This window comes from Hemiscyllium ocellatum, chromosome 6 (genome assembly GCF_020745735.1).
Source record: "Hemiscyllium ocellatum isolate sHemOce1 chromosome 6, sHemOce1.pat.X.cur, whole genome shotgun sequence".
NCBI lineage: Eukaryota > Metazoa > Chordata > Chondrichthyes > Orectolobiformes > Hemiscylliidae > Hemiscyllium > Hemiscyllium ocellatum.
The window spans coordinates 7,578,400-7,595,582 of record NC_083406.1 but is presented as its reverse complement, the minus strand read 5'-3'; the positions used below and the strand labels follow the sequence as shown (position 1 = coordinate 7,595,582).

The window sequence follows — 17,183 nt, the reverse complement described above, 5'->3', positions numbered from 1 at the left end:
TGTGTCTCCTGTGTCTCCTGTATCGAATCATTTGGTCACCCATCAACTTCCAAACTCCAGGGAAAGCAAAGCAATTTTATGTATTGTTCCTATTTATTAATTAAGTCCTGGTATAATTCTAGTTAATAGCCTTCAAAGATGAGAGAGATCTCTTGCGGTACCATGCTTAGAGCTAAATGCAACAGTCCAGATGAGGCCTGACCAAGACTTCCTCCTCTTTTATATTTCTGCTGTCTTGAGATAAAGACCAGCATTGATTTTGCCACTGTGCTCAAGGTTTTAGTCATCGATGAGCTTGAATACCCAAATGACTCGGGCACCCTCTCTACAGTTCTGAGTCTCAAAAATACAGCAACAGCTGTGGTGCTGTTTTCTAAAGGATAAGATCTCCAATCATTTTTATTGACTCTTCACTGTGATCTTTAGGAGATTTTGTTTGTTTGAGGAGAAAGAAACTTTGTCCAGGCAAACCATCAAAGTGGGGCAGGATAGGTGACAGTGTGTAGAATGTACTGGAGAAACCATTTATTGTTATTCATTATTAAAATGAACCCTTCCTGCCAATCATAAAGTTGCTTTTCTTCATAGATTTATCATTGAAATCATTTATTCTTAGATTTACCCAAATAAGCCAACTGGATGCAAACAGTCCTCAAATTACAGGTAGTTCTCCTTTAAAGCACATTTATTAAATGTGATTTGGCTGTAACGCGATTAGTGAATTGCAGACTTTTTTCTTTTATATATAAAGTGAACTCCTGTTCGCTGTTACGTGATTCCATCTCCAGCACTTACCTGAACAGCAAAACCCAGCCTCAGGATCCTCTGTCTGCAAAATGCAAATTCAGTGTGTTCAGCTAAAGCAGGAATGCAATCAGCTCAGCAAGTCTTGGATCTGAGCCTGAAACAGGGGATTGGAGTTTACATTTAGAAGGAACTTTACTTCAAACTGGGGGGAGAATCTTGGGGAGGGCTGGAATTCTGTGTTGGGATCACATGGTCAATCAGTTCGCACGCTTTCTGGTGAAAAGCTTGGTGAAAGGTTCAGTGCTGTGGTCAGTGATTTGTATTGTTACATCATTACATTTGCTGTGTTATTACGCTATGATTTAAAGATTTATTTAGTCTGTGTTATAATTTGTGTAGGCTAATTACTGTAGTTGTTTTGATATTAACTGATATATATATACTGATATATAGTCTGTGCTATCGTTTGTGTTAGGCTAATTGCTATAGTTGTTTTGATGTTTACTGATATATTTGGTGGTTTGCCTTAACCCTGTTTTTCCCTTGGGCCATGTTATTTATATTGTGTGATTTTCTATAACATGGTGTTTGTCAGGAACACAGTTACCACATTATAGGAGAACTACCTGTATAGCCATCTAATATACTTCTAAACTATTTCCACTCTTCTGCTTACTCTTGGACCAATTGACAGTGTACCATGGTAACAGAGTTACAAGACTACAACGATGTCTAAAGACTACTCCTCTCCCAGTAGAACACTGGATTTAGACCTGTCCCTCTTCATTGTTTCAAGAAACAGGTTTTAGTCTGTAAGGTCCTGATTTAAGTCAGTACGGGTATGAAATCTGTCCAGTTGTCTAACAAATCTACTTACTGCTCGTTCTGTGTTTGAGAGGCCAGTATGTGACTATGGTCCCTGCTGCCATCATTAAAAACTCGGAAGTCGTTTGGGTGAGCTGGGGAATCAAAAAAAAAATCACCTTTTCATACCCATTTTCAAAATGACCAAAAATGAAAATAGCTGTAATCATAATAACAAATAAGCTGTAAGGTGACTGTGACAAAGGCATACTGTCATACCTGACATTTATTAACTTGTCTTTGCCTGTTGACCACAGGACCACTGCTTTTCTGCTGACATTCCAGCTGTCTAGCTGGTTCCGTTTTTACGTAATCCTAGACAGTGTATCACTTACATTGTCATCTCCTCTTGCTGCTGCACCATTACCCCTGAGCGTTACCCAACGGTCTGGTCTTAACCCCTCCTATTTCTCACCTACATTTTACCCCATGGTGACGTTATCCAAAAGAGGCTCAGTTTTCATAGATCTGCTGACAACTTCTAGCTCTACCTTACCACCACCTCTTGACTGTTGAGGACTGAGAGTGAGCAGAAATTTTCTTAATTAACTTTTGAGAAGTCCAAAGCCATTGTTTTTATCCCTACATTTTCAAGCTTCTGATTATATTCCTTACCTGACAACAATCTGACCCTAAAACAGACTGTTTCCAGTCTTGGGTGTGATATTTGACACTGACCTCGGCTTCTTACCACACATTCATGCCATTGCAATGTCCACCTCTGTGACATTGCTATATTTTGTTCTGTATCCCTCATCCATGCCTTGGCTGCCTCTACTCCAATGCACTCCTGGCTTATCTCCTGCATTTCACCCTCCATAAACCTGAGGAGGTCATCCAAACTTCTGTCTCTATCTTTCAACAACTTTCATTCATCACTAGATGTTCACTGACTTACATGGACCCCGAGTCAAGCAAGGGCTTGATTTTAGAATCCTCATCTTCTTTTTCAAATCCCTGTATGGCTTCACCGTTTCCTTCCAGCACCACAACTCTCTGAGAGACCTGTGCTCTTCAAATTCTGGGGTCTTGTGCATTCACAATTCCTGGAATTCTTTCTCTATAACCTCTCCATTACTCTCCTTTAGAATGCTATTTAAGATGTCCCTCTTTGACCAAGCTTCTGATAATCCCTAATATCTGCTAATGTGGCTTGGTCTGATATTTTGTTTCATAAATCATCTTGGGTCATTTTGTCATTTGATGTTTTTGAGGCACCTTTTTATAACATTAACAATGTTATATATAAAGTTGTTTAACTTTATCCTACACTCTATTACTCCTGTACCTTTTATTCTTTTTGTTCCCTGTCCCCTTTGCTCTGTCCGGCTTAAAAGCTGTTTTAACTGTAAGAGCATGAAGAGTTGAAATGTTAACTCTATTTCTCTCTGTATAAATGGATGCCTAATCTATGTATTTCTAGCATTTTCTGACATTATCCTAAAAGAACTGCAGTAGATTGTTGCAGAAAAAATACTTTTGGGTTTTGACTGACTCTCCTTAACTTTATAAACTGATTTCAAAAACTTTGGCAACTGAAGACTTTATTGTGCTGCTGTACGGTTAATTATATAGCATTATTTCTAACTAAGGTTTCCTTCAACCCATCTTTGCCTCATAACTTAATATCCATTTAACTCTCTACATACCAATGCCTTGTGATAAAAAGATAGTAAGGACGTCTTGCTGCAATTATACTGGACACTGGTAAGGCTGCACCTGGAATATTGAGGGCAGTTTTAGTCTCCATATCTGGGGAAGGATGTTCTTTCTGTACAGGGAGTGCAAGAAGGTTTACCACATTGCTTTCTGGGATGAGAGATTGAGTCAGTTGTATTTGCTGGAGTTTAGAATAATGAAGGGGGGTGTTGGATTTCTCTTAGAAACCTATAAAATTCTGAAAGGACTGGACGGAGTAGATGCAGCAAGGATGTTCTTGATGGCAGGGGAGTCCAGAACTCTGGTTGTAGTTTAAGGGGTACACATTTTAGGACTGAAATGAGGAGAATTGACTTCACCCAGAGAGTACTGAGCCTTTGGAATTCACTGCTTCAGAGTGGTTGAGGCGAAAATATAAATGTGTTTTTTAAGAATGGGGTAAATATAGTTCTTGTGGCCAAGGAGATCAAGGGATATTGGTTGGGTGGGGGGCTAGGGAGGGCAAGATTAAGGTTTTAAGCTTGATGATCTGCCATGATCATATTGAAATATCAGGCAGTTCGAAGGGCCAATTGGCCTATTCCTGTTCTTCGAGTAAAAAATGAGGTCTGCAGATGCTGGAGATCACAGCTGAAAATGTGTTGCTGGTTAAAGCACAGCAGGTCAGGCAGCATCTCAGGAATAGGGAATTTGACGTTTCGAGCATAAGCCCCTCATCAGGAATGGACCCATTCCTGATGAAGGGCTTATGCTCGAAACGTCGAATTCCCTATTCCTGAGGTGCTGCCTGACCTGCTGTGCTTTAACCAGCAACACATTTTCAGCTATTCCTGTTCTTGTCTGTTTTTCAAATGAACATTGTCACTTGGTCAGCAATGGCCGATATCCTTGTTTGGGAAGATTGCAACGTGCTTACCCTGGTTGTGAGGGACAATACAACATTGCATAAACTAGCATTGCAATAAATCCTCTGGCTGATTTGTTTAGAGAGGGATGTGAGTGTGTACTGAATAATAAAGGAAGAAGTTTGAAACCACTTGTAAAAGTAGGAAGTGTTGAGATTCTTATTGTACAGTCCATTCAAGTGAATGAAGATAAATCAATTAGATATTGAAAAAATTTTAATTTGTGCCAACATTTGGCTTTATCAACTCATAATTGATTGCTAAAGCAGTACACTATGTCTGTGGTCAATGTGGGAAGTGATGGTCAAGCTTGTCAGCATTTGGTATACTTTATGATCCAATTGTAGCTGTTCAAGAAACTTTACACTGGAGTTTATTTCCTTTTGTCTATTTCTCTGGATGTAATGACCTGTAGATGGATCAGTGACCTTCAATATTTTCTCTTAAGTTTTGTCGATCTGAAATCCTCTTAAGATCGGGACGAACGACGCTCGATGAGTGTTTTTATTTCCCGGGTGGAACATCTCCACTGACTACTTCTTTCAAAATCTGCCATATTGACCCTTGCTAATGTAGCAAGCTTTATATTAATCAGTGCCTTATACAGCCAGGACTGCACTACTCCATCAAACGTCCTTGATAAGCAAGAGGTGCACATTACTACAGGGAAACCCTGACCAAACGAAGCTTTGAGATATCAACATCCCTCAAAATATCAGTGCAACAACATCAGCATATCACAATGTAAAAACACACAGTCAGTAGCAGAAATCTAACGCAGGGGGTATACACTTTATTTTGAGCATAAATACTCAGACAGCATGGAATAGAATTTTTGCCAGTTTATTAAGTGTGCAGGTTGATAAGGTGCCAGTTAAAACAAAATTTGCCCCGCCCGCTGCAACCCTGTAGTGTCTTGTCACATTTCTGTTTCGATATTAAAGGTGTTATATAAATGCACATCATTTCTGTCATCCAGTGGCGTGTTCATCAGATTAATCAAATTAAAGTAGTGATTCATTCTGTTCCCTAGTTCAGTTATTGAACCCATCCCATCCAAGTCCTTATTCTAAGTTACATTGGAACATCGAGTTTAGGAGTAGGAACCATTTGTCCATTTCAGTCTCTTGCACCGTTCCATTCGGCTGTGATCGGAATCTGTAAATCCTTTCTCTGGAACTTTGTGGTTGAGAGAAAAACCGGTAAAAATGAGCTGGAAAACGTTAAGGTAGTCATTGAACTCATTTGACCTGAAAGTAGCCGAACTCTCAGGAATGTAGAAATCTATGTCTGATAGCAGGGTCCAACTACCATATCCAGAAAAGCCCGTCAAATTATCTGGACATTAACGTTCATCATCTGGAATCTATAGCTCATGAGACCTTGAACTGTCTTGCATAGGACAAGACTTCTTAACAATAGGGATTGCTGCAATATAGACTTAAACCTTAAATTTGTTGTATAACGAGGCGATTTCAACCCTGCCACTACCATCCTGCCCAAATCAGAGGTTAACATTGCAACTCAGCTTTGATGAAGAGTCATCTAGTGTTGAAACATTAGCTTGCTCTCTCTCCGTGGATGCTGTCTGACCTGCTGTCATCTCCAGCATTTGGTGTTTTCAAAACAAATGCCAACATCTGCAGTAATCTGTTCCTACTTTGGATTTAATTGACTGCTACGTCTCTTGGAGGAATGCCTACCCTGAAGATATTTTGCTCTTACCTCTGACAGCAATTCTGGTTGTCTCTTTCACTGTGTACGTCTTTGTTGCTTTTCATTTCACCGCAACAAGGTGTTTGCCAAAACTGGCTTCCACACTCATGTTTCCTTTCTCAGCAACCACCCATGACTCCAACTTACCCCAGCTTGCTGTCTTGTGTCTCTGCGGATACTGCCTGACCCACTGTGATCTCTAGCGTTTGTTATTTTCAGTTAACATTGAAACTCTGACTGTCAAAACTCTGTAAAACTGGATTGTCACCTTGTGGTTCAACAACCAGGATTTCACCCATTGAAACCTATCATGATCTCAAAAGGATATTAACAAATGCAGAGTATTAGTAACAAGATTGCTACCACCAACTAAAAATCCTCTTGGAAACGTACGCTGAGAGGTGCATTTCAGTAGACCTTCCATGAGGATTTCAGGCAGATATTTGAAGAGAAACTGGTGTCTCCAATTGCTTCTCTGTTTTTAAAAAAAAGTTAACACCTGGTTCCTGTGGAAACAGCTAGAAAGAAAAGTTATCAAGGGACTGAAATTTTTCAATAGCCGCAACGTTTCTACAACTGAGAGCATCCAAGGAACCGGTCATGAACAACTTCAGGCTCAAGTTAAAACCTTGTGCCTCAAAAAAAAAAGTCCACATCAAAAAACATCTAAATTATTTTGGTCACCCACTCCCCTTTAACTGTGAACTTTGTGTATGTGGTGTAAGGTTCAAGTTACTGTATGAAAGTTACATGCTAGTTTATTTTTTCTTAAATGTAATAGCAATAAATTGATATTTTTTTAACTCAGGAATTATTGATAATTGACTCCTTATTGCTCATAGTGGAAATAGTTAACTTTTTATTTAAACTATTTAATTTGGAGAGAGATTTTTCCTCATGCAAAAATAGCTTGAACCTTTGTTCTAATAAATGTAGGAAGTTGAACAGAGGATAGCCAATGGACCCCTTCTTACCTCATCATCATATCTTCAACAAAGAGGTTTTGAACACTGATCAATGATCAAAAACTCACTTGTTGCTTTGAAATGGAACTTTCTGTTCCCTTGTATTCTTAGAACCCAGCAGAGTAAGAAGCATCTCTTGATTCTTAAGCTCAGTACAAGCAAGAAATTCACAATAGAATTATTTTGAGGGTTGAGCTTTGAATTGAGCTGCAGCAAAATGGTAGCTGCACTAAAGTTTGCCATGAAAGCAACTCAGTTCTCCTATGATCATTCAGTTGGGGTTGGGGGGCAGGAAAAAGTACATGTTTGCACCTTGTTGATAAGCCTTGTGAGTTTCTAATTTGCTTTTGTTGTTTTGACTGCAAGCAATTTATGGTTCAAACATCTGTGAGTTATCTCATAGATTTGTAGGAAGTACCAGCTGTAAGTGGGGTTTCTGTTAACTACTATTCTGTTAACCACCTCAATCGAACACATTTTTTTAAACAAAGTAAATAAGTGAGGATTGATTACTCCAGACAGTCATGGATTACTTTTGTCTTCATTGCTTTGGTAGTATGATTGTTTGCTGAAAATGTGTTGCTGGAAAAGCGCAGCAGGTCAGGCAGCATCCAAGGAGCAGGAGAATCGACGTTTCGGGCATGAGCCATTCTTCCTGAATCTCCTGCTCCTTGGATGCTGCCTGACCTGCTGCGCTTTTCCAGCAACACATTTTCAGCTCTGATCTCCAGCATCTGTAGTCCTTACTTTCTGCTAGTATGATTGCTTGACAAAGCTGACTTGATTTCACAAGAAATGTCACGTAGGCATTTATTTACTTTTACTTTGATTATACAAAAATCCTGGAAAGTTCTGTGCCTTAATAATGTCACTTCATTGTTTCTCATTATTTGTTTCTGGTCCAGCTGAGATTCTATTGACCCTGTATATGAATTGTTTTCTCGTAGTGAATAGTCAACAGCATAAATTTAATTATAATTTACAAACTGGAATTATTGGTGAAAAGGGGACAATCCCAGTAAGGTCACTGCTGATGGTAAAAGTCACTGATTGTCATATTCTAAAATACAGTAACAATAGCATGCACTTACATAGCAACATAAATGTAGAAGAACATCTTAAAGTGCTTTTATAGGAATATTGTCAAACAAAGCTTTTTGATTGTATCACTTCAGACCTTAATGCAGGTGCATCCATGTTTGGATGCATGCATCCATGTTTTTCCTGATGACGGGCTCTGGCCCGAAACGTCGCATTTCCTGTTCCTTGGATGCTGCCTGACCTGCTGCGCTTTAACCAGCAACACATTTTCAGCATCCATGTTTGGTCAAAGTTATGATTTCGAAGCGAGTGTCTACAGAAGAAGGCAGAAAGGAAAGTTAGAGAGATGTTGAGAGGAAACTCTCAAGCCTAGGATCGAGGCAGCTGGCTAATTATAGTGGAATGATTAAAATGTAAAACGTCGGTTTTGGAGGAAAAACTGATATGTTAGGGTTCTTGGGAATAGAGAAACTTAGAGAGAAAGGTGAGTAAAGCTAGACAGCAACTACACCTAAGTAGACAAATTAACCCTGCGACACTTATGTTTATCTTCTAGGTAGAAAGTTGTTATGAATTCAACCTTTTCTTCTGACATTTAATTGGTTATTTTTGGCAGACCCTTTCAAACCATTTCACAGACCGAGGGGACGAGAACCCCTGCCTGGAATGCCTCCTGGATCAATTGTTGATTTGCTTCATTCCTCATCTGTGGCAGATGAAGACATTGTGCCAACCTCCCTAATTACCATGGTATCTTCCAGCTCCTCTTCCTCTATGCTGTTGACCCTGCTGTCTGCCTGGCATCCAGTGGCTGTTACCTGCACTTAAACATGGAGAAGAAGACAAATGTTACCTTCACTTCCCATTGAACTGCTCACTTACCCCTTGAACTGCCCACACCCCCACATTCCCTCCTGATTCCATCCCCTTCCTAGCCGCTGCCTAGCTTGGATTAAGTTACCTGAGTTGCAAAGAATTTCACCTTGAGCTAAGTTTCTCACCCCTCGTTCTTCTCCATCATGAAGCTGTTTCGACTGCCTATAACCTCGCCCTGTGTCCCCCTCACCTTCCCGAGCCCATCCGCTGTTGACACTTTCTTCCATGTCTTTGTCGCTTGCAGATGTGACTAGTTTCATGCTCAGCTAACCGGCTTCTTACTTCCACCCTCCCATTAATCTCTTTTCCTGGAGAGAAAGGAAAAGTATCCAAACCAAGCACCCCATTGCAGATCTGAAGAAGTTGAGATTTAAATCTAACAGGAACAGAAAGCTCATGATCGACATCAGGTTAATAAGAAGCTACAAAACGAAACTAATTTCACAGTGCAAAGGAGAACTCAGAAAGGAAATGAGCAAAGAGAAAGTATGAGAAGGTTAGTCGTAATTAGAAAAATCTTGATACAATAAAGGTTAAAAGGGTAGTCAAAAGAACTGACTGGACTGATTAAGGTACAAAAAGTAAATCTTGTTGAGGTTAAGAATTTGCTGAAGTTGTTTGTGCTTTTTCAGTGAATGCTTCTTCAGTCATGTAGAAGGAAGCCAAATAATTGGACATGATTTTTTGTTTTATAAAATTTGTAGTTATAGCGGCACTTGAAATATGAAAGTCATCCGGTCCAGATTAAATGGATCGTAGGTTTCTGAAGGGGATAAGTTTGGACCTAATGTGGACTTTGGTCCAAATCATTCAAGCATGCTTTGATATGTGAATGGTGCAAAGAACAGAGTTGCAAAGGTTATACCCTTGTTCACAAAGGCAGAGAGAGGGGAGCCAAGTGACTACCCATCATACATTGTTCTTTCCTTGAACTGGTTTCCTGGAGGCTGAGTCGGAGGGTTGAGGGTCTTTGGAACGCATTGCCATAGTTGTGGGGGTAGAATCATTGTGTATATTTAAGGCTGAGATAGATTCTTGATCATGCAGTAAAGTGAACATGAGTGTCAAATCAGCCAGGAACCAGAGCAGGTTTGAGGGGCCGAATGACTTACTATTCCTATTTCTGATAGTCGTATAATGATATGTTCAATTTGTCTACTGCCTGTCTTCCATCTCCGTGCACCCTGTATGGAGCAAAGTCCACTGCAAATATTCTTTGGGTCAATTAAGGGAGAAACCCCAAGCATTCACTGATGGGCAGGCTTTGATGACCATGATGAAAGTAGTCCTTGCTAAATAGTCTTGGGCCAAACCAGGAATCCTGTACAGCCAACATCCCTCATTGGAGTCGCAATGTAAAGCCTTGATCACACACACAGACAGACACACACACCTACCTACATATTACTGAAGAGTGCACCTCTACAGACTAAATAGCACAACAATCACTTTAAACGCTGAAATGAGCAGACAATTGCTTTACTCGGGGGATTTGTATTCATTGTATAAAAGTAAGTGGAGCAGATAGGCAGGGGACAGAGTACTCTCTACTAGCTGGTAGCTTGCTAACCAGCGAACGTAGACATTAAATAATTGGCATTAAATAAGATGAACTTTAAATTCAGCAAACTGCCTGTAATGGTGGTGGAAGCAGATTCGGTAGTAACTTTTTAAAAGGAAATTAGATCGTTTATAAAAACACTTCTATATGGCCATGGTGACAAAACAAGGGAGTACATTCAATAGGTAACATTTGAGCACCAACACAGTCACAATGGTGTGATGTGACTCGACAATGGCTTTATTTTGCCTGTTTTTTGTTGATGAGAGGTTGAGAAAGAGATGCTGAGCGGTCTGCTCCAGGCCAATAAAGTAACCAGCCTGTGAGGCCTTTGGGGTGTTTTAAGTTGAAACAATAGAAGCAGCATGAATGGGTGGAGTCAGGCTCCCACAGAACTAGGGTTTTAGTTTATTTTTCAATAGTTGTTGGGGTTTTGAAGTTGATTATGGAAGCTACCATATCTCCCTCTCTACTGGTGTTTTATCTTGGTGTTCTTTTCCTCCTGGACTGGAGAAACGGCCTATGCAAGGCCATCTATTTTACTGAATTTGCCTTTGCTAAGGGTGTGTTTATGGGATGTTACTGTATTGGAGCAGTTGTTGTCTACTAATCTATGATTCTGCCAAGTTTTCCATTTGAGTTCAAGTTATATTAATCTTTTCTTTGTACTTTAAGAGTAAGAATAAAGTTTTGCTTAAATCCAAATAAGTGTAACCAATCAAATTACATCTGGAACACTTTCCTTTAAATAGGAAAAGTTAGGGTGCAGGTTATCTCCTGGATATACTTGAAGGGGGTTTGGTCTGGTTCATAACAGTGAATGGCTTTCTTCTGTCCTTGATACTTCTAGTTGACTGTGTGTGTATGCGCGCACACGTACACACTATTTCTACTGAAAATCCTTGTGATATTGAACTTGCTGCCCAGTTTAGCATTTTCTTGCTCATCCTTTTGAGACACAGATGACTGCACCTGGAAGATTTTGCTGCAAAGAAGATGAGATTTTGCAGTGGGGTTTCTGAGTAAGGTCCCCACTCCTTGCTGTCATATGTGTTTGCCTTCGAAGGATATCACATGTTTTGTAAATTAGATTGTTCTATAGATTTGAGTCGCTATCGGAACTCGTCCTAAGTTTTGCCTTCAGGGTGTGTGTGTGTCATGCTCCCTCTGACCACCATGGGAGTGCATTCCAGACCCATGCTCTCCACAGAAGCTTCGCTTTGCCAAGTTGAGTGACTGACATTCAGGTGATGTGACAGCCTCAATATGGCATTGATGCCAGCTCTGGTATTTGGCACAGCATGTTTTCCTGCCATCTGATCATTAAACAGGCACCTCAAAATGAAAATGATTGGCTCCTTGTTGTGAAACTGGTAGGTAGCGCAAATCCTGAATCTGTGGAACGGAACTACTGCCCTCTAAATAGTCAGTCTGGCTTTGGCTCGATAATGAATTATTCATTTATTCAGAAAAGCGTTATCTAGCTACATGCAAAGTAGTTTGGAACCATTTAAACTGTCATTACAAACCAAGAAGAGTTGAAGCTTATCTTTGTGCTGAGTTGGACATACCTTACCACCTCATCTCATGGAAAACAAATACATGCTGTTGATGCCAGAATCTGAAGTGACCAGTTGTGTCAAACAATGCTGCTGCAAAATTGAGATGGCTTCTGATTTATTCCAAAGAAGTAGAGATGGAAAATTTCAATCTTCTGTTAACTGATTCAAGGCGTAGAGAAATGAAACAGATTGTCAGCTTGTGGAATAGATTTGGATGTTTCTTCCACCATCTCTTTCAATATTTCCTTGTTGAATGTAATGGATTCAAAGCATTATCTTTTTTGTTTTCTGCTTCAGAACCCTGCAATACCATCGGATTGAACAGCTGCAGAATAAAATTCACATTTGGATTATTTGCAATAAGTGACCTGTATTCACATATTGCTTCTACACTATGCCCATCAGCCATGATTGAATGGCGGAGTGGACTCGCTGGGCCGAATGGCCTTACTTCCACTCCGATGTCTTATGGTCTTACACTAGGATGAATCTGAGTCCTAAAGTACAGAAACAGACCCTGGTTCAATTAAAACCACACTGACCATGTTCCCAAACCAAACTAGTCCTTGTTTCCTGCATTTGGCCTCTATCCCTCCAAACCTTTTCCATGGTCATGTACCTGCCCAAATATCTTTTCAATGTTGTAACTGTATCTGCAACCACCACTTCCTCTGGCAGTTCATTCCACACACTAAGTATCTCCGTGTTTAAAACAAAAAAGTAGCCCCCGTGTCCTTTTAAAATCTTTCTCCTCTTGCCTTAAAAATATGCCCCCTAGTTTTGTACCCCCCCCACTCTAAGGAAAAGACCCTTGCTCTGTGCCTTATCTATGCTCCTCAGGATTTTATAAGGTTTCTTATTAAATGGTTGTTCATAAGCTTCACAAAGGACATCAGTGCTCCCACACGTTTTCCTCTGACTTAACAAAGCTCTGCCATTAGTTCCACTTTGAGTTCAATTCAACACATTCACAGAAAAGGAATTCTGAGAGCTGGAGGAGAAAAAAGCTTCAACTGGAACATTTTTGAAACACTGGTCATGTGGATTGTTTCAGGCGAGAATATGACCCCTTTATTTCCCCAAGACACTCTTTTTTTTTCTCTCCCCCCTGTGTACGAGTAGAAACAGCAAATGTAGTCCTTGCTTGGGGACTAGTCTTTGCCAACATTTACTGCTCAAATGTCATGCTCAATTCTTAATGGGGCTGGCTTAGATTCATAACTTTCTGACTCACCAAAAATGCAAACAGTTGTCAAAATCAATTTAGATCATAGCTGCAGGAGTAAGTGTTGAAAGAAAGGAATTTGCTCAACAGATCAAAAAGAAAACAAATAGCTTGAAACGCTCAATAGGTCTGCCAGCATCTGTGGAGAGAAAGCAGAGTTAATGTTTCAGATTCATTGGCTCCTCTTTCAGAACTGGTTTCAGCTAAGAAAAGGTTGGCATGTGTGCCTGTTCCTAACTAAAATCAGTATTGATTAAAGGTCACTGGATCCAAAATATTAACTCTGCTTTCTCTCCACAGATACTGTCTGACCTGCTATGTTTCCCCAACAGCTTCTGATTTCCAGCATCTCCACGTTTTTTCTGCTCACCAGTTCCTTTTGGCACTCAGCCCCATCTCTCGTACAAAGCTAAATCTGGTATTATCACACAGTGTGTTAATGTACGTATTGTCAAACGTCACTGAGCTACCATCGTGTGAACTACCCTGGTGTAGACCAAGTTTAGCCTTTGGAGGATTCAGTTTACTATGTGGAGTTGAAAGATGCAGTTGCTGAGCACAATCTACAACCGGTAACTGCACTTTAGAAGTGAAGAGGTATTCTGCTCTCTGTCAGGTTTGTTCAGAATAAAGACAAAACAATTACAGATGCTGGAATCCAAAGTAGACAAACACAGCAAGCCAGGCAGCATCAGGAAGTGGAGAAGTCGCCATTTTGGGTGTAACCTTTCTTCAGGAATCCCAAAACGTTGACTTTTCCACCTCTTGATGGTGCCTGGTTTGCTGTGTTCTTCCAGTCTCCTGCTTGTCTACTCTGTTCAGAGTAAAGGCAGTACTGTCTGAGTGAGATGTGTTTGCACTTGAGGAATATGCTTTCAAGTTTTGCTGTGCACTGATAGCAATGGGGTGGCACAGTGGGTGAGTGGTCAGCACTGCTGCCTGACAGCGTCAGGGACTTGGGTTCAGTTCCACCCTCGGGTGACTGTCCGTGTGGAGTTTGCACATTCACCTCGTGTCTGCCTGGGCTTCCTCCGGGTGCTCCAGTTTCCCCCCACGGTCCAAAGATGTGCAGGTTAGATGGATTGACAAAGCTAAATTGTCCGTAGTGCCCAGGGATGTGTAGGCTAGGTGGAGTAGCCATGGGAAATGAAGGATTACAGGGATGGGGAAGGGGGTGGGTATGGGTGGAATGACTTTGGAGGGTCAGTGTGACTCGATGGGCCGAATGGCCTGCTTTCACACTGTAGGGATTCTGTGATTTTGTCCTTTATCTCCCGATTTCTTTCATCATTATTACTTGACTACGGTGTTAAACAGGTATTCATGGAAGGTAAATGTTCAGGGTCTTGGGTGACACTTGGCAGGAGTGTCGAATGGAGAGACTGATTAGAGATGCTCAGTGTTTTTGATGTTCCAGTCCGACGACATGACTGACTGGGAAATCAGGAGAATCGTTGCTGTGATCTATCATGTGTTATTCTGTGCCAGGATCCACGTCTGGAATGTATCAAAGTGTACTGCACCACCACCAATTCCTCTGTTTCCTTCTCTCTCTCTCTCTCTCTCTCTCTCTCTCTCTCTCTCTCTCTCTCTCTCTGACAGCAGTGGGGAACGCTTTGGCATATCATGACATTGCTCTGTGTACGTATGAATCTGGCAGTTCCACTCTTTGACGTTTATTATTAAATAACAAATCAGTAAGGAGCATCTGTAACAACAGATGTTGCACAAAATTTACCCAGATGGTGTTTGCCGGGAGAATTTTAAAAACTGACCAGCTGGTGATGGATTTTTGGTAACAAGTCATGGGTTTTGCATATTCTAATAAAGGCAACTACTATTAACTGCTGTATTTGAACACCAAATGTACTTAAGTTCTATTAATTCAAAATGTCTAATTTAATTCATTTTTTAAAAAACACACTAAATAACTGGGTTACAGATGTGAACTGTTTAACGTATTTCATGTATCTGCGTCACTTCCTAAGCAGAACAATAGTGGAGGTGCACATCCCTAACAAAGAGAGTTATTGAATTCTAACCAGTAGCCTCAAAACAGAACTGACTCAATTCTAAAAATTACTGATGACTGCAGAACAGCCGCTGTATTGAAGAGCTGATCGGTCGACCATTTTATCCGTTGTTGGTACACCAGTTGGGTAAATCATGGCTGTTCTGTAAACTATTCCATTTACTCACCTTAGCTCCCTTGCCTTTACCCAACAAAACTCTATTGACTGCAGTGAAAACAACAAATGCTGGAGATCACAGCGGGTCAGGCAGCATCCATGGAGAGAGAGAGCAAACTAATTTTTCAAGTCTAGATGACTCTACTTCAGAGCTGATGTGAAGTGTGGAGGGAGTAGCATTTATGCATTTGTTTTCAATACTGGTTGTAGCAGTCTACAGTAATTTACTCTACTGGCTGCAGCTTTGCAAAAGGTTTACATGCAACTTTCAATAGTTGTTCAGATGTTGCAAAACATTTGACTTCTTTAAAGAAGCAAAAGGGTATGAGATATTGTAGTCCTCTGGTTTTTAAAATGGATTAAGTGCAAATTGATCCCTTTACTATTGAATGTATGAGTTGTGGCTGAATGGAAAGAATGTACCTCCAACTCTGACCCTCTGGTGACGTACTGAAGGGAAATGCTAAGGGTTTGGAGGTTTATTTTTTAGATGAGCTGGTAAACCAATTCACTTTGGTCTGTTTAAAAGAACTCATGGTAATTTTTTTGAAGAGTAATTGAGGGGTTTTCTTTTAAGCCCTAGACAACAGTTATTCTTCAAGAACCCACTAAATAATTTCGCAAATAGTATTTGGTTATGATGTCACTGCAGTTTGTTGGACTTCTCTGTCTGTTTCTTACAACATTAACCTTACCTCGAAATAATGAACTGGCTGGAAAGCATTTTGGAAAGCCCAGAAGTATCCCATAAATACAAGCTTGCTTTTTATTTTCATCTAAATATTGCAGGTCACTGAGAGCTTTGTGTAAGAGTTGGAAATCCTTTCCAACTCCACCTCCATCTTCTTGCTGGCTCTAATCCAGCTCAGCTCCCCAGTCAGCACCAATCCCCAATAAAAACTGTGAGCAGTGGTTTCTTGAACAGAGTTATTAGGTCTAATGTGGACAGTAAATATGTAATTTTGAGGTGGCACAGTGGCTCTGTGGTTAGCACTGCTGCCTCACAGCACCAGGGACCCGAGTTCCATCCAGTGATTGTCTGTGTGGAGTTTGCACATTCTCCCCGTGTCTGTGTGGGTTTCCTCTGGGTGCTCCGGTGTCATCCCACAGTCCAAAGATGTGCAGGCCAAGTGAATTGGCCATGCTAAACTGCCCATAGTGTTAGCTGCATTGGACAGGAGTAAATATAGGGTAGAGGAATGGGTCTGAGTAGGTTGCTGTTCAGAGGGTCAGTGTGGACTTGTTGGGCCAAAGGGCCTGTTTCCACAGTGTAGGGAATCTAACCTAAGCTTTTCTTAATCATCAACTGTTCAGGTAATAGAAAATTGGTATTTATTGAGGTGCAGTGTTCCAAGTGATAATACTACCTCAGAGATTTTCACAGAGAGATGAGAACTGTGAAGACTCATGGTCAATATCTCGTCTAATCAGTCACTTTCCAAGCACTTGGCTTCTCTTCTGTTTGCTGCTGGCTCTGGTCTCACATCTCCCCAATCATTCCCACGTCTCCTCAAACATTCCCAGTCATTCCCGCATCCCCCATCTCCCATGTCCCCCAGGTCATTCCTGCATCCCCCAGGTCATTCCCGCATCCCCCTGTCATTCCCACATCTCCCCAGCCATTCCCGCATTTCCCCAGACATGCCTGCATTTCCCCATTCATTCTTATTGATTTACTTATCATACTATCATTAAGACTTTTCTATTTTGCCTTCCTCTTGTGAGTCCATGTATTGGGACCTGTTCAATCCATGTTCATCATTCTGACACCAATTAGCAGCCCTGGCAGGTCATAACTAAGACAGTTAACCCACAAGAGCAACGAATGTTAGTACAGCCCCTTGAAGGGAGAAAATATTTTGTAATACTTAAG

General features: G+C 40.8%; 1 protein-coding gene across 4 annotated transcripts in view; it reads left to right on the top strand.

Moving 5' to 3' along the window:
- The window catches only part of LOC132816355 (ETS-related transcription factor Elf-1-like), a 141,177-nt gene that overhangs the window by 97,657 nt on the left and 26,337 nt on the right, over nucleotides 1-17,183 (top strand). The window lies entirely within an intron of this gene.